Source organism: Bos indicus x Bos taurus, chromosome 27, assembly GCF_003369695.1.
Source record: "Bos indicus x Bos taurus breed Angus x Brahman F1 hybrid chromosome 27, Bos_hybrid_MaternalHap_v2.0, whole genome shotgun sequence".
NCBI classification, from domain to species: Eukaryota; Metazoa; Chordata; class Mammalia; order Artiodactyla; family Bovidae; genus Bos; species Bos indicus x Bos taurus.
The window spans coordinates 16,958,565-16,983,777 of NC_040102.1; the positions used below are offsets into that span (position 1 = coordinate 16,958,565).

The window sequence follows — 25,213 nt, forward strand, 5'->3', positions numbered from 1 at the left end:
CCCACTCCAGTACTCTTGCCTGGAAAATCCCATGGACAGAGGAGCCTGATAGGCTGCAGTCCACGGGGTAGCTAAGAGTCGGGCATGACTAAGCGACTTCACTTTCACTTTTCACTTTTATGCATTGGAGAAGGAAATGGCAACCCACTCCAGTGTTCTTGCCTGGAGAATCCCAGGGACAGGGGTCCCTGGGGTCGAACAGAGTCGGACACGACTAAAGTGATATAGCAGCAGCAGCAGCAGCAGCATGTACTAATAAGGATGTTAAATGAAAATGTTCAACAATTATGTAGGAAGAGTTTTCTCTTCAATGTCATTGCCTATCATTGTCATCATTATCCCTCCAGAATATTTCTTTGTGCATATTGCAGTTGTGAGACAGGAGAGGGACCCCAAGAGAAGCTGGTCTTTCCTTCCACTTTGGTGATCTAGTTCCCAATATTTCACCTGCCCATTGGCTCTAATGCATCCAGATAGAAAGTTATTTGATAGAATTAGGCTTTGCCCTTCTAAAAATTTAGAAGCTTCTTTAAAAATGCAGTTCCCTAGCTGGGCAGCAGAAGTTGGCCAAACTAAGAACAGAAAGTGTAGTGAGTATTGGTTTAAAAGAACACTCCCCTTTGGACAGGTAGAGCTATGGAAGCATTGAGGATGAGAAGCCAGCTCCAAAGGAAGAGAAAATAAAGAGCCATGGTGTTTTGAGCATGCGTCCTGAGTGAAGTAAGACATGTATATATTCAATTTCTGACTTTGACATTTTCTAGTTGGGTAAATGGCCGTGGGGGAGTTCATTGAACAAACTAAGCTTCCTAGTTTTCCATGTGAAAAATGAGGATTTCAGTTTTTGTTGTGAGCATCCTGAAATAAATACTTGCCTATCATCATTATTAAATAACTCATTAAGTTACTTATAACATGGCTTACTTTGCGAGAAGTACTATAGACAGCCATAGGCTGACAGTATGTATCAGTTCAGTCAGTCAGTCGTGCCTGACTCTTTGCGACCCCATGAATCACAGCATGCCAGGCCTCCCTGTCCCTCACCAACTCCATAGTATGTATAGCATGGATATAAATACTTTGATAATGTGAAGACAGTGGAAAGGAAATACAAATTCAAATTCACAGCAGTAGTCAGAAGACCACTGGCAGACGCATATGCAGCCTTCAGCCAGACCTGTAGTCTTCTAGACCCACTTCATGCTGCTTAGGGGTCTTGGTTGGCTACATCCTGGCCCTGGTTAATGTGCTCCACTTCCCTGGGCTATGTTGTTGCTTCTCAAGCTCTAGAGGACAAATGCGCTCACATTATTATCTGACTAGTTTTACATTTCTCCTAGAAACTGTTCTGAATTTTCAATTTGGTGTCAACAATTAAAAATCAATTGGATTTCTTTCTCTTCATGCATTTGTTTCTGGTAAGGCCATGAATAGGCACATTTTAAGGCTTTTTAAATGAAAAAGCAAAGAAAAATTATAGAAAGAGATTAAAAGTCCACTTTCATTTTCCTCTAATCTTCTTGCCTTTCGCTAGTCCTCTTCCTGCTCTTCCCCTCCCCTCTGCAGTTAACAAATCACTTATCAAATTTACTTATCAGTATCTTGAATGTCTTAAATGAACAAACATATTCTCTCAATCACAGTACTTGGATAACCAAATGTCCTTTTTATAGTCACGTTAACCATAGCTTTGGATTTAATTGTACTGAAAATCCTATCCCACTGAATTAAATATCACACTTCAATATCAACCCTGCACTGAAAGCTCCGATCATGAATTGGTGTAATTTTAACCTTCTGAGAGAACTGGTTGGAGTGGAGTCTCTAACCAGCCAGGACATGCTTGGACTTTCAGAAACCTTCTTTGAAGGGTGTTTGATTACTTTCAGGGGTTAGAGCTGTCCTTTTGTCCTGACAAAGCTCACTTTTCCATTCTTGCTGCCAAAATTTTTGACCATTGTGGGATTTTCCAAACTATTGCTTGGAATTTAAATTAAAGGTCTTAGGCAATTTCAGCTTTACAATGCCATGTAACAGATAGAATGGAGGTTGAGGCTGAATTCTGCCAGTGAGCAAGTTAGGTCAGATCTGCACAGCTATGGGTGAATACGGATAAAACTGAAACCTTTGGGTTTTTCCACTTCACTATTACTTTCTAAGTCTGCAAAAAAGGCAGAATCTGTCTTCCTATTGCTGGGAGAAAAATTATTCTAGAATTTTTTAACAGCTTCACAGATCCTCAGAGTTTTTAGGAAATACAGTGGATGTTTAATTAATTTGTGGGGGCTTCCCAGGTGGCCCATTGGTAAAGAATTTGCCTGCTAATGCAGGAGATGAAGCTTCAATCCCTGGGTGGGGAAGATCCCCTGGAGTAGGATATGGCAAACCACTCCAGTATTCTTGCCTGGAAAATCCCATGGACAGAGGAGCCTGGAGGGCTGCAGTCCATGGAATCTCAAAGAGTCAGACATGACTGGGTGACCGAGCATGCATGCACTTGAGTTTAAAAACTGAATCACAGTATTTCCTTCTTAATATGTTGAGTGGAAGTAACTCTATAGGGGCAATTGAAACTTCCCTTATAATTCTTGCTTCCTCAATGTCTCATCTCAAAATATCTTTCTACAGTTCTTTCCCCCCTGCTCAAAGGCTGAATTGACTGTTGACTAGGACAAGGTGGGAATAAGATTATAGAGGATTTAATTACTTTTCTTCCTGCCCCGTCCCCATTCCCCATAGCCCTGAGGAACACGAAGAGAATTGCTGGAGTTCAACCTCTGAAATCTGAAAAACTACAGAAAGATTAAGGGGCCAGAATAGAGGAAATTACAAGTCAGAGAGCCCTTCTAATGAACAGAGGGCGGGGTGGAGTATGGAAGGGAGGCTCCGGAAAAACCTAATCACATGCAAAGAGGGCGCAGCTTTCTTCAAACTTCCAGGCTCAGAGAATGAAACCTGCCCACCAAAGCAAAAAAGATTTTCCAGATCCCTCTTCCTACCCTCCAATCCTTCCTGCCCCAAACCTGGAAGAGCAGAAGTAGCAAGGGAAGTAGAAAGTAGCAGAAGTAGCAAATAGAAAGGGAGGGGTAGGGATAAAGGGGAGACACTGGTCATTTCCCTTCCCTTAGCTATATGGCAGAGGAAAAGGACTATCTTTGAATGAAGATCAAAGTGTTGATTATATCACGTAACTATACATTTGTTAAAAAATTTAGTTTGTATTTTGTCTTAAAAGTCACCACTGGATATACTGTATTACCTAAGAATGTTCAGAAAATAATGAGACTGCTTTTTTTTTTTGGTTAATCCAAAAGTAGGATAAAATAGGACCCTAGAAAACCTAATGAAAATAAGAATTTGAATGTTTGCTTTGTTATAAGCATCTCACACTTATCGGGTTTGTTCACTGAACGAGTTACATCTCCAGTTACATCAGGGAATTTGGAGATGCCAAGAATCCTAGAAATCTAGTCTTTCCAGGAAATACTGGGAAAGTATAGAAAATCCAAACCATTTGGAATAGTTTATGTTCAGGGATAAGTATTTGATCAGCTGGAGTACATTGGTCAACAATCAACAGCAGATAAGTAAGGCTAGGAAAGTTAGAAAAAGTATATCATGAGGGTTGAATCTTCACTAGCTTATGCGGTATCTCAAATGATGTCATCTTTCACCTTTTGTCAGAAACAGGTAAATCCTGATGGAGACACAAAAGGATTTTGTGGCACCTTGCTGCTGACTCTTAAATATGGTACAACTTCTCAGTGATAGTTACCTGGATATTCAGGGTCACTCGATACACAAGGTAACAGGTCATATTATAGTTCTTGAGCTCTGCTTTTATTTTTTAAATTTATTTTTTTTTAATTGAATGAGCTCTGCTTTTAAATAGCATGCTTCTTTTTACTGACTCTGCATTTCACATCATTAAATCAGGAAGAAGTTTCACATCTTAAAGCATCACAAGTCTTCCAGTCTGTGATTGCAATTCTTCCCCGAAAAGTCTCCAGTTCCATCACAAATTAGAGAAAAGGTGATTGTCACCATGTAGGTGGGTCGAAAATTATTTGAAGCATGTGTCACATGGGGTATCACTGATTTAAACAGGAAGATAAGGAATAAAAAGTATACTGGCATTTAAATTCATTTTTAAGTGAAAATACCACTACTTTTGAATTGTAATGTTGACTAGGCAGTTGGAGGTATTTGGAGCTTGGAGAAAACAACTGTGTTTGAAATTAAGATTTGGGATTGGTCAACATAAATGTAATTTGGGTTGAAACTGTAAGAAAGATGCTCACTTTGAGGTTAACCACAAGATGCCATTGCCAAAGCTGGAGTTGTGAGACAAAACAAAGATAGAAAACCTCAAAGTTAAGGAAAAGAAAACTTTCTTTATTTTGATGACCTGAAATCTTGGGAACCCCTCCCAAAAAATCTTGTGAAAATGCATTAATTATGATCGATCAAGTAAGAACTTGATCATCATTAGCACAAATATTGGTCTTTATATTATTTCTTTTTAAGTTAAAATTAAAAGTATTTGAATAGTGATGGAATGGTTTCACATCCCAGGAAAAATTGCTAATTGTTCATAAACAGTAACTATACTTAAACATATCTAATTTAGAGGTAATAAAACATCTTTGTAAAATATTAGAATGTGAAAACCAGAAAATATTTCTATAACATTAACTTATCCCTGAGATAAAGTATTTACCCTCATAGTCTCAACTTTTCTAAAAGCACATTTTATCCAGAAGCACTGAAATAATTTTAATGATCTAACTGCAAAAATCAGAATCTTTTATAATATCCCTGCCCAGTTACAGTTAAGCTTATATTTTTGAGAATGTATAATTAATAAACACATCCAAAAGTAGGTATCCCTTTTTCCTTCTCTCCCCTTTTCCTTCTCCTTCCAACCTTTCCATCAACAAATAGGTGCATATCTGTGTTCAGTGTATTACACTAGTGTATTGGCTGATGACAGATAGAGTAATATAAGACATATACAAAGATAATTATAACACAAGGGAGAATATTTTCTGGTTCATTAGATATGAATTATTGAATGGTGGTTATAAATGTTGAATGAACAAGTTCTCTGTTCATTTCTGATTGATTATGTTTTGGTAGTAATGTAAGACAAATCAGGATGGAATGATGGCTAATTTAAAAAATCACAATGCTATAATTTAAAAAAGGTACACAGGTATATTATGAAGCAAATAAGCTTGCTGTGCACTTTTGAATTTCATATTGATTTACCTTCCTGCAGAATATTTGCAGCACTGTAATTAGTTTTGAACGTTCAGATAATGTTATTGTCAAGCCATGCAGATTTAATTCATAGCGAGCTCGTAGAGCGCGAAGTACATAAAATCCAAGCTGTTGACTGTTAGTTTCGGTAAGTGCATTAGCGCAATTTTTAACAAGTGCTCTTTATTTATTTATCTTGCTGTCCTGGATCTTTGTTGCCGCACAGGCTTTCTGTAGTTGCAGTGAGCAGGGGCTCCTCTCTAGCTGATGTGTCGCAGAGCACGGGCTTAGGGCGTGCGGGCTTCAGTCGTTGCGGCTTGTGGGCTCCGTGGTCGTAGCTGTCAGGCTGCAGAGCACAGACTCAATAGCTGTGCTGCCTGGGCTTAGCTGCTCTGCGGCGTGTGTCTTCTCAATCTGCAGGTGGATTCTTTGCTGTTGAGCCACCAGGGGAGCCCAACAAGTGCTCTTTAGGTAAATCAGATTTTCAGGCTTGATTATGAACCCTTCTAGAGCATTTTTAGGCCAACTAAAATTTAAACAGGGAGATTTGTAGGCCAGTATGTCAATAACGTCTAGCCGGACGTGTCAAGGGAAAAAACAAAAAAACATTTTTTGAGATTTTAAAGTTTAAAACATGGCTTATGATGCCCTAGTCATAATTGAAAAGAATTTCCCAAAGATTATGAATTCACTTAGCAGTGCACACAAATCTTAATTACATAATTATTTGAAGCAACCACTCTAATCCATCTTGTTCATTTTACACTGTTTAAAGGAAACTAATTATGGCTTTTCATTCAAGAAAAGTACAAACTGGTGCCACATTTACTGGGTTCATTCAGCCTAGTACACTCTGCTGCTTAGATGGGCAGGAAGCAGAGGAGGGAAAGAGTGGTCATTATGCTGCTTGCTATAACAGCGTTCTTAAAACTGAACCAACCCTCGTGGAATGTGGAAGGCATGGTGATATTCTTCTACATTAGAAACTGGCAGCAACATGTGGACCAGAGAGCCACAGGCAAGGAGAATAACTTGAAATGGGCCAGTTTTAACTGGGCGAAGGTGGATGTGCAGTGAGAGGAGAATGAAGGACTCGTCAGCACAAGGTACGGGCCAGCCTGATGCCAAGTGAGACAGTAGTGTGTTAACACTCGGGTGCACGGCCCCACATGCAAACAAGGAGCATAATGGAGAGGAAAGCTTTGAACATCTACTTACGCTGGTTCACTCTGAAGAAGGGCAGCTTTGCCTCTCCAAAGACTTCCAGTTGAACTGTAATGACCTGGTGTATGGTCCCTGAAACATACGCTTGGAAAGGATAGACAAATCGGGAGCAAAGGAGCCAAAGGCAGCTATTAGAGTTTGAAGGTTTTAGAGCCTTGGAACCATGGATACAGTCATGGATATTAGCAAGGAGCCCACGTGGCCCGAAAGGTTCACTCCGGTCTGAAACCCACCAGATGTGGTCTTGGAACAAGTTCATGCCGGATTACTGCCTATGTGAGACACCAATGCAGGCACAAAAAGACCTTGAAGTTATCAGGAAAGGCAGGGCTCAATTTGTGCCTGAAGTGAGAGGTGAGCACAAAAAGCTTGGAAGTGGGGTCACTGCCTGTTGCACAGTCACGAGCTCAGCTCCTATGTGTTATAAGCATAGTCACGGCATTTTACAAACCTGACAAGTTTACAGGAAAAACACTGGGATTATTCAATCATTTGATTCAGTATTACAGGGCAGTATGTATCAAATTTTATTTCTAGTTAGCAATACCATACTTTTAAACTACTATTTAATATAGATTTAGTTGATAAAATCTGAAGTGGACCATCATTTGAGGGCATATATGTTATTTTACTCAGTTACATGTTTTATCTAAAATAAAGGTGGCTTTCTGGATCAAACACAACTAATTTCCATTACTCCTTACACAGGTCATAAAAGGAAACCAGTACCCAATATGTACTGTGCGTCAAAGTGCAGCGTGAGAGTCGCTCAGTCGTGTCCGACTCTGCGACCCCATGGACTGTAGCCCACCAAGCTCTTCTGTCTATGGGATTCTCCAGGCAAGAATACTGGAGCAGGTTGTCATTCCCTTCTCCAGGGGATCTTCCCAACCCAGGGATTGAACCCAGGTCTCCCACCTTGCAGGCAGATTCTTTACTCTCTGAGCCACCAGGGATGCCCCAATATGTACTGTATCATCTTTAAATGGTTGATTTTAGATTGATGAAGCTGTTTCTCTAATTATAAAATTCTCCCACAACTGTTTTCAATGTGTTTTCACTCTTGGATTAAGGTAGGGATAAAATGGCCATTATTTCCTTTTGAAATTGGTATTTTTGAATTTGTACATTGCCATTATTTCTCCTAGCATCTCCTAGTCGCTCAGTCGCGTCTGACTCTTTGTGACCCCATGGACTGTAGCCCACTAGGCTCCTCCATCCATGGAATTTTCTAGGCAAGAGTACTGGAGTGGGTTGCCATTTCCTTCTCCAAGCATCACATGACAGTAATCAGTTAATATTACATTCAAAAATTCTCAATGAGAACATTTATCATGAAATCTATTGATCATTATTAATTGGAATTCTATGACTTTCAATATAACCAACCCATATTGACTAACAAAAAAGAATCTGTTGTACATATCTGTTGAAAGATAATTTTCTGTGTGTCTTTCATTTTTACATGTCTTATGAGCAGAGGCACTGTCTTTTGTGGTTCTTGTACTATGTTTTCAAGGATTTTTTTTTTTAATAGCAAACAGCCTTAGAAGATAGAAATAGTGTCACTAAAACAAAAGGCAGATGTGCTTATGATAATAATTCTACCAAATTTATTATACTATACCATACTAATCTTATATCATATTACATTATACTATACCATACGGAGAAGGCAACAGCACCCCACTCCAGTACTCTTGCCTGGAAAATGCCATGGACGGAGGAGCCTGGTAGGCTGCAGTCCATGAGGTCACTAAGAGTCGGACACAACTGAGTGACTTCACTTTCACTTTTCACTTTCATGCACTGGAGAAGGAAATGGCAACCCACTCCAGTGTTCTTGCCTGGAGAATCCCAGGGACGGGGGAGCCTGGTGGGCTGCTGTCCATGGGGTCGCACAGAGTCGGACACGACTGCAGTGACTTAGCAGCAGCAGCATACCATACTATACTATATTATGTTCCTCTAGAACAAATGGTCAGGCGTATTTACTGCCTGTTATAAAAGACTTGAATTCCTAAGCCCAGAGTTCCTCTCCTTTACTGCAGCCCTTTAATACAGGTACAAGGGTCACCTGACCCTGTTTGAATCGCCCTTTGGGGAATTCGGCTTGTGGAGCAGGAAAATGCTGATATTCCGGCCACTGCTATTTCTTGAATAACAATGTTGTTTGTCACTGACTTTTGACAGAATCCCTGAAACTTCGATGAGCTACTTAATTTGCTTCTAGTCAGGATAAAATCTCAGACCCTTCGTTGTTCTTGACAACATCATGAAAAAGACAAAGAAGAATGGGACTTCTTTAGGACACTTTCACTCTATGCACGCTTTGTGGATTTCCACCTGTGATATAAATATGTGTGTTAGTTACTCAGTCACATCCGACTTTTTGCAACCCCATGGACTATAGCTCACCAGGCTTCTCTGTTCATGGAATTCTCCAAGCAAGAATACAGGAGTAGGTTGCCATTACCTTCTCCAGGGGATCTTCCCTACCCAGGGATCCAACCTGGGTCTCCTACATTGCAGACAGATTCTTTACCATCTGAGCCACCAGGGATATAAATGTGGGTGAAAGGGAAAGTGGAAGTTGCTCAGTCGTGTCTGACTCTTTGCTACCCCATGGACTATACAGTCCATGGGATTCTCCAGGCCAGATTATTGGAGTGTGTAGCCGTTCCCCTCTCCAGGGGCTCTTCCCAACCCAGGGATCGAACTCAGGTCTGCATTGCAGGTGGATTCTTTACCAGCTGAGCCACCAGGGAAGCCCATAAATGTGGGTACATGCAATAAATTAATATGATCTCCTTAGTTGGTCTTAATTTCCTTAGTATGTGTGTGTGTGTGTGTGTGTGTGTGTGTGTGTGTTTATAAGATAACAGGCTCCTGACAGTTGTAAGGATTCAGGAGCTTAGCTTTTAAAGACAGTTGGTTAATGTCCCCCCTCCACTACCTTGGCTAAGAAAATGCAGAGAATCTACCAGGTGGAAAGAATATATATCATTTTTAACTTAAGGTCTATAGAATATTGAGGGTTTTGAAATAAAATTAGACAGATCTCTGAACTAATCTATAAAATGAATTGAAGGCAGTTTATTTCATGAACGAGGTCAGACTCTCTCAAATTCTCTTTGTCTAGAGTGAGCCTGGTGGGTGCAATATAGGCGATATGACTTCCAAAAGGGGGGGATTAGCCCCAAACACACGCTGGGCTCCCAGAAGCTCTGTGAAAAAGTCCTCCTGAAATAACTCTTCCATTTGCTCTCAGATGCCTGAAATTCTTTATCACCAAAAGGAAATCCTTTCATCCAGTGTTTGTAGTAAAGGATTAAAACGCACCCATACGGGGAAAGGTGACTCCGCTGTGGCATACATGAATAATAGATTTCCTTAAAGCAGGCTTTCCGTCTTAAACTGGTAGAAGGGCTTAACTTTATAGAGAAGAGAGAAAAGAGGTCATAACGATTTTATTAAGATCATTATCAGTAACCTTATCCAGGCTGGCAAGTAGATTTGATCTTGCATGCAAACTCTACTTAACTGTCAGTGGCTTCCTGGTGGGCTGCTCATGAGGAACTCGAGGGCACAGCCAGGTTTAGTAAAATTCTGTTGTCAGCTAGTCATGGTGACCAAAAGTATGGCAGGAGACCTGGCACACCTGCTGGATTTTTGGTATCTCTGACCTACATTTTTAGCTGCAAATGGCTTTCCAAGAGAAAATGTGTCCATTTAGGATATAATAACATCTATCAGTCAGGAACTGATGTTAAAAATTGATGAAAAGTCTTCATTTTTAAGTTCCCCTACCACAGCACACATACTGCTCTTACTTTTGAGTTTAATACCCAGGTTCTAGCTAAATCAGAAGGTCATAGATATCAGGTGAAGTGAAAGTTGCTCAGCTGTGTCCGACTCTTTGCGACCCCAAGGACTATACAATCCATGGAATTCTCCAGGCCAGAATACTCGAGTGGGTAGCCTTTCCCTTCTCCAGGGGATCTTCCCAACCCAGGGATTGAATCTAGGTCTCTCGCATTGCAGGTGGATTCTTTACCAGCTGAGCCACAAGGGAAGCCCAAGAATATTAGAGTGGGTAGCCTATCCCTGCTCCAGTGGATCTTCCCAACCCAGGAACTGAACCAGGATCTTCTGCACTGCAGGCAGATATCAGGTAATGGATACATCATGGTGCATCCAATAGGCCAGCAAGAATCTATTGGTGACTAGCTCTAATGCTGTTAGAAACATTTTGCTACAAGTGACAGAAACTCAACTTTAACCAGCTTAACCACAAAGAGGAAATCAATGGCTCCCATTACCAAGGGCTGGGTTGTAGCCTGGGAGAGTGCTAGAACTGTGGTTTTGAATGCCATCAGGATGCCCTCAGTTTATCACTGCTGCCACTTTTCATAAACAGACATCCTCTATGACGCTGGCACCAACAAAGTCAGTGACTTTGGTTTTACCATCAAACAGAAAGGGGATCTCGTTTCTTAGTCCCACCCAGAGAAAAAGATAAACAGTGATAAAGGACCCAAGACTTCGGACAGTGTCGCAGTTACTACTGAGTTTATTTGGATCAAGAAGGTCCCTGGATGTACCTGAGGCCAGGGAGGTCTGTCTGCAAGATTACATCAGTTCCCTCTGAACCACAAAATTAAAAGAAAATCTTTCCCAGAAAGTGGGAGAGTTCTGCTCCTCCTACTGATTCAACTCCTGACCAGTCAGAACCAGTTAAGTATCTTACCGATTCCTGGATTCCTGGACAATTTTGATCAGAGATGTAAATCTTATCTTAAAGAGGTATGTCTCATTTCTATAAAACAAAAAGCAGCATGCTAATTTTCTTAAGAAAAACTTTAATAGTTTCTGTCAAATTCAGAGGAGTGTACCATTGTTTTTCAGCAAAGCCTAAAGGGTTTTAACCGCTCTTGTTTTCTACCTGTTGTCTTAGTCTTGTTTCCTACCATTCTCTGTCACTTCCAAGCACCTTTCCTAAGTCTATCCATCCTCCCACTGCTGAATCGTTGATCAAATTAACTGTGACTTTCCCTAGATCTGTGCTTTGGCCTCTCTGTCAAACATGATGAAGTTTCTCAACTTAGAGAAATTTCTACTTATTTTTCAAGATCTAGCTTAAAAGTTTCCTCTTCTAGGAAACTGCTAACATTCCATTTTCTCACTTGCCCTACCACACAAGGAATTACTTCTTTTCTTTTCCAACCTTCAGGAATACTTTTTTGTTTTATCATGTACTGCCTTGTATCTTAATAGCTTTACTGATATATGATCTATATGCTGTAACATCATTTTAGTATATTCACAGACTTGTACAACTGCATCATCTAGTTTGAGAACATTATTTTTACCCTGAAACCCTAGTGCTCATTATCAGTTACTCTGCGTCCTCCTGTCTAGCTCCACATACCTCTTCCTCCCTCTAGACCACCACTCGTCTACTTTCTCTACAGATTTGTCTATTCTGGGCATTTCGTGTAAACAGATATGTGATCTCCTGTCGCTCACTGGCTTTTTTCAGTTAGAATGTTTTTGAGGTTTATCTGTGTTGTAGCATGTTATCAGTGATTCATTTTTTCCTGATTCAGTACGAGGAGCAGAACTCTCCCACTTTCTGGGAAAGATTTTCTTTTAATTTTGTGGTTCAGAGGGAACCGATGTAATATTCCATTGTGTGAATATAATACATGTAACTTATTCATTTCCTAATAGATGGACATATGGATTGTTTATATTTTCAGCTATTATGAATAAAGCTGCTATGAATATTTGTGTACATGTTTTTGTGTAGATAGAAGTTTTTATTTCTCTTGGGTGGTACCCAGGAGTGGAATTGCTGGATAGTGTGGTAATTCTGCCTTTTTTTTTTTTGGCCTCACTGCGCAGCATGTGAGATCTTAGTTCTCAGATCAGGGATCAGACTCCTGCCCCCTGCATTGGAAATGTGGAATCTTAACCACTAAACCAGAGAAGTCCCTGGTGTGGTAATTCTGTGTTTCATATTTTGAGGAACTGCCAAAATCTTTTCCACTGTGGCTCTACCATCTTATATTTCCACCAGCAATGTATAAGGGCTATAATTTCTATACATCATGACTTGTATCTTAATTATTATTCACATATATATCTCTTCCAATAGACTGAAGAATGGGCTCTATTATGAGTTGGTTTTCATTCATCTTTATATAATCAGCATTCTCTAAAATTATGTAAAAATTTGAGAAGAGAAGATTGAGTTTGTATATAAATTTATAATTAAAAATTAAGATTTTTTTGTTTTCCATAAACTAATTTTTTTCTGACATTCTTAACAGGTAGGTTTTAATGTGCTTTTTAGCCAGATTGCCACATTTATTACTACTGGTACTTAACATTTTAAAGTAATAACTTTGTCAATATTTTCTCAGGATTATGACCAAAGTGCCATAAGAACGTGAAGTAGCAATATAATTTCTGGACTTTTTAAAAAAAATAAGTCATATTCAAATGATTATGTCCTTAGCAGTGATTTCATGAAGGGAAAGGCAAATTTATGTTCAGCAATGGTTGTGAGCAAGCAACAAAGGAGAATTTAGAAACTACAGTTTAAACTCAAAGTCATTTAAAGTAAAAAATGATTTTTTTCTCAAATAAAAGCTATTAAACAATATACTTTTGCACAATGTACATTGAACTTACCCATGGCCTTGCCTATTTTACAGAACAATTTCAAAATGTACATAGATGATATGAATTACGCAGAAGTTCAGAGGGGTGACTTTATAACACGTACAATTCCATACTGCAACCTTCATCTCACAAGAAGGCATGGCTGACTTAGAAACTCTTCTGTCTAGGACCAAGACATCAATCAATGAACCGTCAGCGTTGATTGATCACATCCCATAGTATCACTGTTCTTTTATAGGCATCCTTGGGTTAATGACTAAAACAAAATATTAGTGCAGCGAAAAAAGAGGCTCAGAAATTGTTCTGGCTACAAATTTGGATTTTAAAACTATTTCAAAATGATTTAACATTATATGACAGGATATTTGGCTGTACTAGATGTATATCTATGAGACTCCATATTGTTTCACAATAAATTCTTCTAATTTGTGTTATTGATTTTTTTGACTTTTAACTCTTACAGGTTTAATATTTTCCAAGACCATCAGCTATATAAGAGCATGCTCTTGATAGTAAAGGATTCCAGCACAGGTATGTTAAATTTTTAGAATCAATTTTTCTTGGTGGTCTGATTTGAAAGATATTACATACAGAAAGAGAATCAATTATCCTTACAAAGAAAAAATAAGATTCTAGGTTAGCAAATCCACATTTCCCCACATATATTAACAGTAAAATAAACCCTAATTCTGAAATTTTCTTATATTTTTATGTAACTTTTCTATGAATACAGATATTGAAATGGATCATATAACTCTTTATCACTGGTTTTATTAATGAAAAACAAAAATCTTTCTAGTGGCAAGACCAAGGAAAGGTATATAGTTTACAAAACACAATGTTTACATACAGTTTTTCTCTTAATACAATATGGAATGAATTCAGACGGGTCTGTTCTATTCAAAGTGTAAGAAGATGCCTACTGTGAACTATAACTTAATTTTTCTAGTTTACTACCCTAAAGTTCTGGCTTATAGCAGATTTGACACTTAAAAATACGAAGAAAAATAAACTGTCATAGGAAAGTACTCTTGAAACATAATTTAATTAAAATCCTTTCAAATGATCATTTCCTTCAGTTATATTATGGTTTTGAATCATATAATAATTTATCACATTTTTTAACAGCAAAAAGAAGCTTAGCCAGGAAAAGTACTTTAAGATTCATGCAACTCAGATTTTCATTTTCATGGCAAGAAAATACTGTCCATATTTTTAAGGTCTTCTTTTCAATGAAAACTCAAAAATCAAATTGTGCAACAGCATTTAACACAATAAGAACACAGATGAAAAAGAATAATTCCTGTTTTGTATTACATTCTTTGATAGGGGACCTACCTATGAGGGAGCTAGATTATGAACTTTTATTGCTACTGTAATTAATAACTGCTATGTTTCATGAGTTTACAGTGTGGATAGAGTTAGTGTGTCTCAATCTAGAAATTGATTAAAGAGAAACATAATGATTCTAATTACTTAGAAATTTAACTTTGAGTCAGTTGTCACATGGAGAAGCCATTTTACTTCACTGTAATACTGTGCATTTGCCATTATTGTGGGTTGTTTTTTTTTTTTTGGCATATTCTCTACACTTACATAAGATGGCTATTTTATGTATAATTTCAGGTAGATTAATAAAGGTCTAAAAATTCAAGTGTATAATAAATACTGTCTGGTAAACTACAAGTACTTCTAAGTAAAACCAGTCTTGAGCTTGGTTTGCAATTGTTCATCCTTTCCTATGTAATCTTTTCCAACAAAAACATGAGCATTTCATTTGTTCATCTGTTCACCAATTGGATATTCATGCATTCCTACTGTACACCGAGCATGATTCTGGGCATTGGAAATGGCGTGGTGAATCAGAGAAGTCCCCAACTCTCATGGTGCTTACAGGCTAATGGGAGAGACAGCCAGCCAGTTAACAAAAGAACAGTAACTAAAGATCAAAGTGCTATAAAAATCAAACAAGGTAATATGGAACAGGGAGTTTGGGGTACTTCATGAAATGGGATAGTTAAGAATGACCATTCTCAGTAGATGGCATCAGAGCCGAACCCTCCATAATGAGAAGCAAGAAAGCAGGCAAAGATCTTAGAACGTTTCCTTCCTGGCAGAGGAAACGGCAGAGTAAAGTGTGTGTGCCTGTGATCTACCATCATTTGCATTCACTTAGCTAAGGTTCTTTGCATAAACATTTTACTCATGCTAATAGAGCATAATTGCGTCTGTAATTATTAATTTTACTCAGAGGATTGTGTAATTTGGAGGAAAGATTGATTGATGATCTTTACCTTTACTTGCAAGGATAGCATACTGTTTTACTGGTGCAAGTAGCAGTTCGGGTAGAACTTGCCTGAATTTTCAGACTAGATCCTCCCTTGAGATAGTCGTAGGGGAAGATGGCTTTGGGAGATGAGAGAAGAAAGCAGAAGAAATGTTAGCTTCTGGTCTAAAACAACAACAAAGCTCTGTAATGTTTTAGTTTTTGTTTTGTAAGGAAAATCAAGGAGTTTATTTTCCGAACTGTCATCGTTCTCATGCTGAACTGGCATGTTCATTTCTGTCCTTAGAGGCATGCGGATGCATGAATGAATTCTTTAAAAATAGGAATTTCTGACTGTTGTTCCAAGGATTTTCAAATTAGCCTCTGCACTTGGTCACAGTACAATAAACAATGTGCTTATTATAAAGCTACCTTTTATAAAGTTTCACACACATTATGTGCAATATATACACACATAATACATAGGCATAGATATATGTATATCAGCATTACTGAAATCATCTAACACCACTGATTAAAACAGAAAAACAAAATTAAAATGATACACCCCAAAGAAGTCAAACCCATCAGGTGTCTGATTAGCTGTACCCAGACGCTTGCACTCAAAACAAGCAATCACACACAACCAGGCTCCTCTCTGAAAAAGGAAAGGCTGGTGACATCAAAGAGCTTGGCTGAGCTCACATGGAATCATAGTGGTTGGTGTGAGAACAGAACCTAAGACTTCGGGCAGTCAATTCAGTTCAGAGCTCCCTCCCAGAGAAAATGACAGGCCAGCCTGGAAGGCAACTGCACAGACAATGGCCTTATTCTTTCTTTACTTTCCTAATTTGATATTTTTTTCTTGCCATAGTAGTTAAGTAGGATACTTTGGCAGGCACTTAAAAAGAGGGGTGCCGGCTAAAAATGCGGGAGTCAGTGGGTGATTCTGCTGCAGGACTGAGGAAGAAGTATTGATCATGTTTATAGAGGCAGAAAGGGCCATGGCTTCAGGAGTGTCCAGTGTTGCTGATTTGCTGATAACTCCAACTTTCTTGTTTCTCTGTTGGAAAATAATTACAGGGCTGAATTGCCCTTAACCATGATCAAAGGGGAAAAAAAGATTGTGTTTGAAGCACTGCACTTTTTTTTTTTTGCTTTATTTTAAAAATCTTCCTTATCAGTACAGCTTTTTTTTTAACATCATGGTTGTGAAAATTGTTCCATAATGTCAGGCTACTCTGTGTGTTTTCTTATCTTGAAAAATAGTAACAAATAAAGACTGTTTTTTTCCAGTTTCTTATCACTCTAGTACAACCAATTATACCTAATCACAAACCACTGTTTTTAATACATAGTATTTTTGTATAGTGTTCGTCTTAAGCTAGATATTTGTTCTATAGCTACAGCTGTAGGGACTGTTTTTGAATATTCTCTGAAACATTTTTTACAAGTCAAATAAGATTAGCCAACATCATTGTTATACCAAATCTTCCTTATTCCTGACAAAATTCCTTTGTCAGCCTCCTGAACTTCAATATCTCTATGTACGTGCGCGTGTGCATGCGCGTGCTCGATCACGTCCGACTCTTTGTGACCCCATGGACTGTAGCCCGCCAGGCTCCTCCGTCCATGAGGATTCTCCAGGCAAGAATACTGAAGTGGGTAGCCATGCCCTCCTCCAGGGGATCGTCCCAACCCAGGGATCAAACCCAGGTCTCCCACATTGCAGGCGGTTTCTTTACTGTCTGAGCCACCAGGGAAGCCCTCCTCTAGGGGGTAGTAACTGGCAAATTCTAAGCGGTAGAAAAATATATATGTGCTGTGTATGAAGGACCTGAGAGGATTACACATGCATTTTCAAATCTCATATCCTCTAAAGTATTTCTTTGTTATAGAGTTCTGTACTCTAGGTGATTATTTATTAATCAGTATAAACTCCTGGAGAAAGGGGCTGTGGGTTATTCATCTTTCAATGCCCAATGGATCGCCCAGATCCTGGCCTAAGGGCAGATTTTAATAAATGTTTATGTGATTCAGAATCATTCATGTTTTATCATCTTATGGAACAAGTTTCATCAACCAAAGTATATATATCTTTGTAAGTGAAATATAAAATCAGTTATCTGATACACAATTTTATGTGTATATTCCTCTTTTTTAGCTGAATTGTTGCAAGTGCTAAGCACTGCTGCTGCTAAGTCGCTTCAGTTGTGTCGGACTCTGTGCAACCCCACCAGGCTCCCCCGTCCCTGGGATTCTCCAGGCAAGAACACTGGAGTGGGTTGCCATTTCCTTCTCCAATGCATGAAAATGAAAAGTGAAAGTGAAGTTGCTCAGTCGTGTCTAACTCTTAGCGACCCCATGGACTGCAGCCCACCAGGCTCCTCCGTCCGTGGGATTTTCCAGGCAAGAGTACTGGAGTGGGTTGCCATTGCCTTCTCCGAGATCAGTTAAGTGATACTAGATAATGATTTTCTCAATGTTTCAGTTATATAGTCTCCAGTACATGCACCTTTATTTACAACAACATTCATGGGTCTCATAATAATTGGCAAAAGACCAGAAATATGCTTTCTATCACCCTGAGTATCTTCTAGAACTCACCTTGTGAGTGACTTCTTGAACCTGGATCTTCCTCTGCCTTTCCCCCACCAGCTATAGCTCTCTGTTTTATCTAGACTAATTTTACAAAAACAAAACCAAACCTCAGAATCAATTGGCAAGTGATTACAAGTCATTAGCTTCTTGCTGGGTTAATTAGAAGTCATTAACTTTAAGGGTTAAGACACACTGAATATCCGTGTCTTGAGTTCCTGAACTTAATTTCAAACTATACATGAAAGAGAACATCTAAATATCTTTATGAAAATATATTTAAAACGTAATACAAGCTTACATCCTGAAAATCCCAATGGAGTTCCAAAATAAACACACATACAAAACTCAATTTTGAAAAATGTGACCTCCTATTGAGTTGGATGCTAGCCAAAGACTGTTGGATCGATTCCTGTTAACTAAGGTAGTTTTCCCAGAGGCAACCAGGTACTAAAGTTCCAGCTCCTTTGCCCTAGAAATGTATTGGCTACTATAGAGCACTTGTCGTGTTATCCAACATTACAGAACACATACACACACTCACACAAATACCCATACACACCTAATTTCTTGATAACATGACAATAAAAGGCAGAATAGAGCTAAAGATGGAAAGACAAGCTTTAGAAAGTATTTGCCTTCTTCATAGTACTTAAGTCTGTACCTGGCCTTTGATAACTTACATATTTATTCCTAGCATAGTTAAGCTAACTTTGTTCAGCATTCATTGGGCATTTAAATTATTACATTTAATAGTTCTGTAACAGTATACTAAGTCTGCATAATAAGAAACTTATTCAAAGAAGTAGTTTGTATGGAAATTTGATAAAGAGATTTTAAACTGTAATGATTTCAGATGTTAAAAGCATGTTATAATAATTTACAATTTTGGTTCAAAGCTTAACTGCGCTTAGAATTTTGAATCTCATTCTCACGCAATATCTGTACCTATCTCCATAAATGTGTATTAAACACATGCTGTTTTCTCATTAATTGAAAATGTATAATCAATTAATAGTTAAAATGATAACTAGAAAATTGGACAATCTTGGCTTTGAAGACGATCTCCACCAAACATTGAATTTTCTATAATCCTGCCGTGATTTAAGTTTACTTTCTTTCCAGTCTTTTAACTTTATTTTTCTTGCTTAAGTGAACTGGGTAACGCCTCTGGTACTATGCTAACTGGTAGTGGTGTTAGTGAGCATCTTAGTCTTACTCCCAAATTCATGGAGAACGCATTTAAGCTTTCTCCAATAAATATGATGTTAACCATAGTTTTTTGTAGATGTCCTTTTTCACACTGAGGAAGAAAACTAAAAAAGTAACTAGAATAGAAGGCACCAGAGTATATTGCTATTGGTATGGTACTGTTTTGTAAAAGTTCTCTTTCACTTTTTACATATACCTAAATAAGTATAAATACACACACACACAATGTGAGTTTGGGGCTTTAAAACTGTTTGAAAGCTGTTGCCCTAGAAAAACCCAATTCAAAACAATTCTCTTTATAAGCTTGCTGTTGTTGCTCTTTCTTGCCACTTCATCATTGTACCTATACCTTCTGTTCTACCAAACTGCAGGTTTAATATGCTGCTGCTCATATCAAAGCGCAGTATGCTTATATACAAACATACAAACCACAAAGTAGGGCTCAAAGACTGTTCGTGTGAAACGCTTCTGTACCCTTTATTCAGGTCAAAAATGTCAGAACTTTACATGTCTCCTTTATGCTTTTCCCCAGTCTCTGATTCTCTTCCCAAATAACCACTCTCCTGACCTCTAACATCATTACTTTTTTCTGTTTTGATCTGCATATAAATTAATATAAATAAATGCTCTTTTTTCTCGATTTTCTCTGTCATCTTTTGCTCAATATTATGTTTATGAGATCCATCCATGTTATAGTGAATGGCATGATTTTGCTCATTTTCTTTGTTGGATGGTATTCTTTTGTATAACTCTCTGAAAATCTAATTATCTGTTAGATGATTGATGTGCCTCTGGTTGATTATACTTTTGGCTATTACAGATCATATAAATACTCTTTTTGAAGATTGATGTGGACCATTTTTAAAGTCTTGTTACAATATTGCTTCTGTTTTATGTTTTAGTTTTCGGCTATGAGGCAAGCACCCCTACCAGAGACTGAACCTGCAGCCCCAGCGTTGGAAGATGAAGTTGTTACCACTGGACTGCCAGGCAAGTCCAACTATATATATTCCTGTACATACCTTTTAATAAACGTAAGTATACTTTTTTAAGGCATATATTAGAAATACCATTTCTCAGTTTTATGGCTTTCACTAATATTTGCTTTCTATTTATTTGTTCCTTCGTATCTTATCCCTCTGAGTTCTCCCACCCAACTGCCGTCCTCTCTCTGAAAGCAGCGTTGCTCCTTGGCTCTCAGACACTTCCATGCCATTTAACTCTGGATCATTCTGGTTAGGAGAAGTGAAGCAGAGCCACCAGCTAACTCTTGCAAGCAGCCCCTCAGCCTCTCTTATGACTTCTGTTTATTTTGTATGGAGGAGGTTGTTTGCTGCTTTTGTGTTTTTAAGACTCTGGAGCACTGTGGGTTGTGATTAGCGTTGTGGATGGTTTCCACAACACTAATTTACTCTCCTTATCAAAAATACGGAGATATTGTTGCTACATAACCTTGACAACACTTACTACTGCAGTTTCTTATATTAAATTTCAATACATTATATTTATTCTGGTAAGTGTTAAGTCCTATCTCTATCCTTAACTGTGGCAAAAACAAAACAAAAACCAAAGACAATTTTTACTCTGTGGCTTCACTTTTATTGGCATTGAACAGAATAGTGTAATTCTAAAATATCTTCCTGTCTGTTTAATGCATTTCATGTTTAGTTTAAGTGGTCTTCGCCTAAACCAAGATAATTCAAATATGCTCCCATGTTTACGTCAAGAAACCTTATTATTTTACAGTTAACATTTAGATCTACAATTTACCTAAGCTGCTTCTTAGATATAATGTGAGTTAGGTAGAGAGATTTTATACATATTATATATATATATTTCTAATTTCCCCTATATCAGTTTTCGAAAGGTCTGTACATTTCCTCTGAGATGAAGTGCCATCTTTGTCGTAAATTTAATTCCATCTACGTGTGTCTATTCTGGACTCTTTTGTTCCACTTGTTTATTTTTTCTCCTTGCATTAAGTCACATTGTATGAATTGCTATAACTTCATGTCTTGAAATACAGAGTTAAGGTTGTTAGCTTTGGTTTTCTCCTTAAAGATTGCTTGGCTGACATTGTTTCAGCCATGACTGGGTAGCTTATAAGGTTGACCCTCCTGCTGATAACTATATGAAACCTTGAGAAAATATAAAAAACAACTCTTTGAATATATCAGAGAACAAGGACACAGAAAGTACTTGAGAAAAAGAAATCGGGCATTACCTTGGTTTATTCCCTCAAGGAAACAGCCGAGGCAGACAGTGAGAGCTTCATGGTACTCTGAAGACGAGGGTAGGTAACCAGAATTATCAAAATTTGAGGGGCAGAGACAACGCCATGACAGGAGTCCCTGAATTAGAACACAAATTTATCTTAAATCTTTTATATTTACCCATATATTTATCATTTCATGTGTTTGCTATTGTTTCCTTCCTAGTTTTCCTTGGGTGTTATTTCTCTTTATTCTGAAAAATCCCTTTACTACTTATAGTGAAGAGTCACTAGCTCTAAGTTCTCTCTGGTTTTTATCTGAATTGATTTAACTCATATTTTGAAGGATACTTCTGCTAGAAAAAAGAGTATTATAATTCTGGCTGGTAGTTTTTTTTTTTTTTCTTCTTAAAACCCTTTAAAAACGCCATTTCATTGTCTTCTGGACTTGATTGTTTTCGATGAGAAGCTCTCAATTAAATCGTTTTTTCTCTGTATAAAACTTCTCTTTTCTTCTGACTACTTTTAAGATACTTTGTTTATTTTTGATATGCAGCAGCTTGATTAGATGTGCCTAGTTGTGGTTGTCTTTGCATTAATCTTGTTCTGGGTTTGCTGAAATTCTTGGATCTTGGGTTGATGGTTTTTAACAAATATGAAGAAATGCTCTCTCTGGCAAAAAAACATACATGAAATGTTATACTGCTTAATGTCATTCCACAAGTAACTGCATTAAAAAAAATATTTTATTCTCTTCTTCAGGTTGGATAATTTCTAATTTTTTATCTTTAATTTCATTGTCCTTTTTTCTGTGGTTGCCAATCTGCTGTGAAGTTCATCTGATGAATTGCCAATCTGCTGTGAAGTTCATCTGATGAATTTTTATTTCAGATTGCATACTTTTCAATTCCAGACTTTTCCATTTGATTCTTTATAATAGATTTAATTGCTATGCTGAGACTCCTCATATATTTACTTATTAGGTCACCTTTTCCTTTAAATTCTTAAAGATATTTATTATAGTTTTAAAATTTTTGTCTGGTAATTTCATCATTTCATATTAAATATTACTCACCTATCTATGAAAGGACAGCCTACTATTTACATTTATTTTATGCATTCATATCATTCTTAAATTTTTTGATATTTCTAAGCCACAAGGCTCATCTGAGAGTTTTTTCAAATTGTCACAAATCAAAAATTTTTCCAATATACTTCTTGAAAAAATCTGTAATATAAGTGGACCTGCACAGTTCAAACTGTGTTGTCCAAGGGTCAACTGTATATTAAACATGTTGGCTTCTTGGTATGCTTAGAATCCTTGCTTCTCAGACTTCCTTCTCCAGGGGATCTTCCGGACCCAGGGATAGAACCCTGATCTCCTGCACTGCAGGCAGGTTTTTTACTATCTGAGCCACCAGGGAAGCCCAGAAATGTGCATAATGACACCCGTATCATCAAATGAAAATGGAAAGCAATGTTCTAGAGCTTTGTTAAAAAATTCTAAGTGTTTTCCTCTCCAAAGACAATGATTTAGAGAGCAGACAATAAATTTCCAAAACTAATTTGGTGTACTGAAAATATAAGTGAGCTGTGGATCAAAAGTTTTGATTTCTACTAAAAATGAAGTATAATTCTATTAGGTTCAGTTCTCTTATCTATAAAGTGAATGGATTAGATAAAATCATTTTGAAGGTATAATTTAGATTCAAAATATCATGACACTAATAACTATATTTTCCTTTTTTAAGTTGGATTTAAAGATAGGTGAAAAACAGGTAGGAATCACTGGAAGCAAGAATGGAGATCTCACAGTGAGTTTTGGAGACCAGGGGAGAGCCTGCAACCCGTGGGTATTTTTTCTTGCCTAAACGTAAGACGCGTGGATGAATCAGAACAGAGTATCTTAATTCCTAATTTGTATTGAATATACGATCTGTGAATAGAAGCACATATACTGTTTTCTGTGTAGTTTCTGTGGTCGCTTTCTGATTGGTAGCATGTGTGGATTAGCATAAAGGGATTTCATGTTTTGAGAGCAGCAGAGACATTATCTGATTATTTAATACTTCTTTGACTGATGCTGAAACCAGATAACAGTATCCTGGTATTTGCCACTATTCAAATCTTACCTCAAGTACTCAGTGTAATCCTCGTAATCTTAGCAAAGAGTTACAATAAAGATCAAGCTAACACCTGACAACTGTTCAACATTTCATTTGTTTTTAAAATACAAAGCAAACATTCAGATTGAATTATTGCCTTAATCCACATGGATCACTTTAGTCATGGGCAAACTAGATGAAAGTCAGCGAGACTCAGTACTATAGCTCTAAAAAGATTTTGCCACTCCAGTGTTTAATAATACAAACTCAGACTGCATACATTTTTTTTTTTTTTTTAATGTACAAACTTTGAAAAAAGCCACTGCTAACATGTGGACCCTTCAGTCATTCTGTAAAGGTAACTGGGAAGAATGTATCAGATACAGATTAAGTATTTGTCCTGGAGTCTCTCATTGACAGAAAAGTGAAATTCCCAAGGAGTTATTTTGACTCCACGATAGTTATTTATTTATTTTTTTTTAGCAATTATCACAGAGCTAGCTGCACTCGGCCCCAAGTAGGCCAATTAATTGTCATGACCCAGAAGGGAGCATGGAAAGGGAAATATTAGAAAGCAAACCCCTCAATTTTCACATCCTAATCACAGCAGTCTGATCTCTAGAAAGACTTTTATGAAAGCGGTTTTGTATTTCTCCAGATCCTTTCAGGCAAATAACCCCAGGGCTCTGATTTCTGCATTCATTCTCTGTAGCCACTGTGGAATGCACACAGCCTTTAACAGGCCCAAGCAGAGCTGCGCTGCCTTTTTTTTCCTTAATAAAATAAACTTTCATTTGTAAAACAAAATATAAATCTTAGAAGTGTGGAGTTTGCAGAACACCCAGATCACAGCCTTCCAACTTTCCCCCCATAATGGAGAGCTTTCCAGGGTTGTGTTCACACACCCACCTGAAACAGAAAGCAACAGTTGACTTTCCTTTGTGACACTAGGTCCTGGAGTTACTCTAATGTGCTTGGAGAATTAAAGGAGAGTAATTAGGGCCTCTTTAGTCTGTCTACTCCTGTGCGCTGGACTCATGGGACAGTGAACTGGGCCTTGAAATATAGGTCAAATAACTTTTGGATCAAAAGTATCAGGGTAACGGGACTTCCCTGGTGGTCCAGTGGTTAAGACTCCACATTCCAATGCAGGGGGTGAGGGTTCGATCCCTGGTCGGGGAGCTAAGATCCCACATGCCTCATGGCCAAAAAAAGCATAAAACAGAAGAAATATTGTGACAAACTCAATAAAGACTTTAAAAATGGTCCACATTAAAATACCATGATACTTTTTAAAAAAGATTTTTAAGTGCATCTATGAAAATAGCATATGGCAAAATGGCATATAAATTGGTTATAAAAGACAGCTGACCACCAAAGAATTGATGCTTTTGAACTGTGGTGTTGGAGAAGACTCTCGAGAGTCCCTTGGATGGCAAGGAGATCAAATCAGCCAATCATAAAGGAAATCAACCTTGAATATTCATTGGAAGGACTGAGGCTGGAGCTGAAACTCCAATACTTTGGCCACTTGATGTGAAGAACTGACTCATTTGAAAAGTCCCTGATGCTGGGAAAGATTGAAGGCAGGAGGAGAAGGAGACAACAGAGGATAAGATGGTTGGATAGCATCACTGACTCGAT

General features: G+C 37.9%; 1 long non-coding RNA gene across 1 annotated transcript; it reads left to right on the plus strand.

The window, feature by feature from the left end:
- Positions 1–10,618: 10,618 nt before the first annotated feature.
- On the plus strand, positions 10,619–17,700 carry LOC113884961. The gene is made up of 3 exons (XR_003509067.1): positions 10,619–10,660; positions 13,640–13,707; positions 17,607–17,700. It is a non-coding gene; the product is annotated as an uncharacterized LOC113884961 (long non-coding RNA).
- Positions 17,701–25,213: the final 7,513 nt, after the last annotated feature.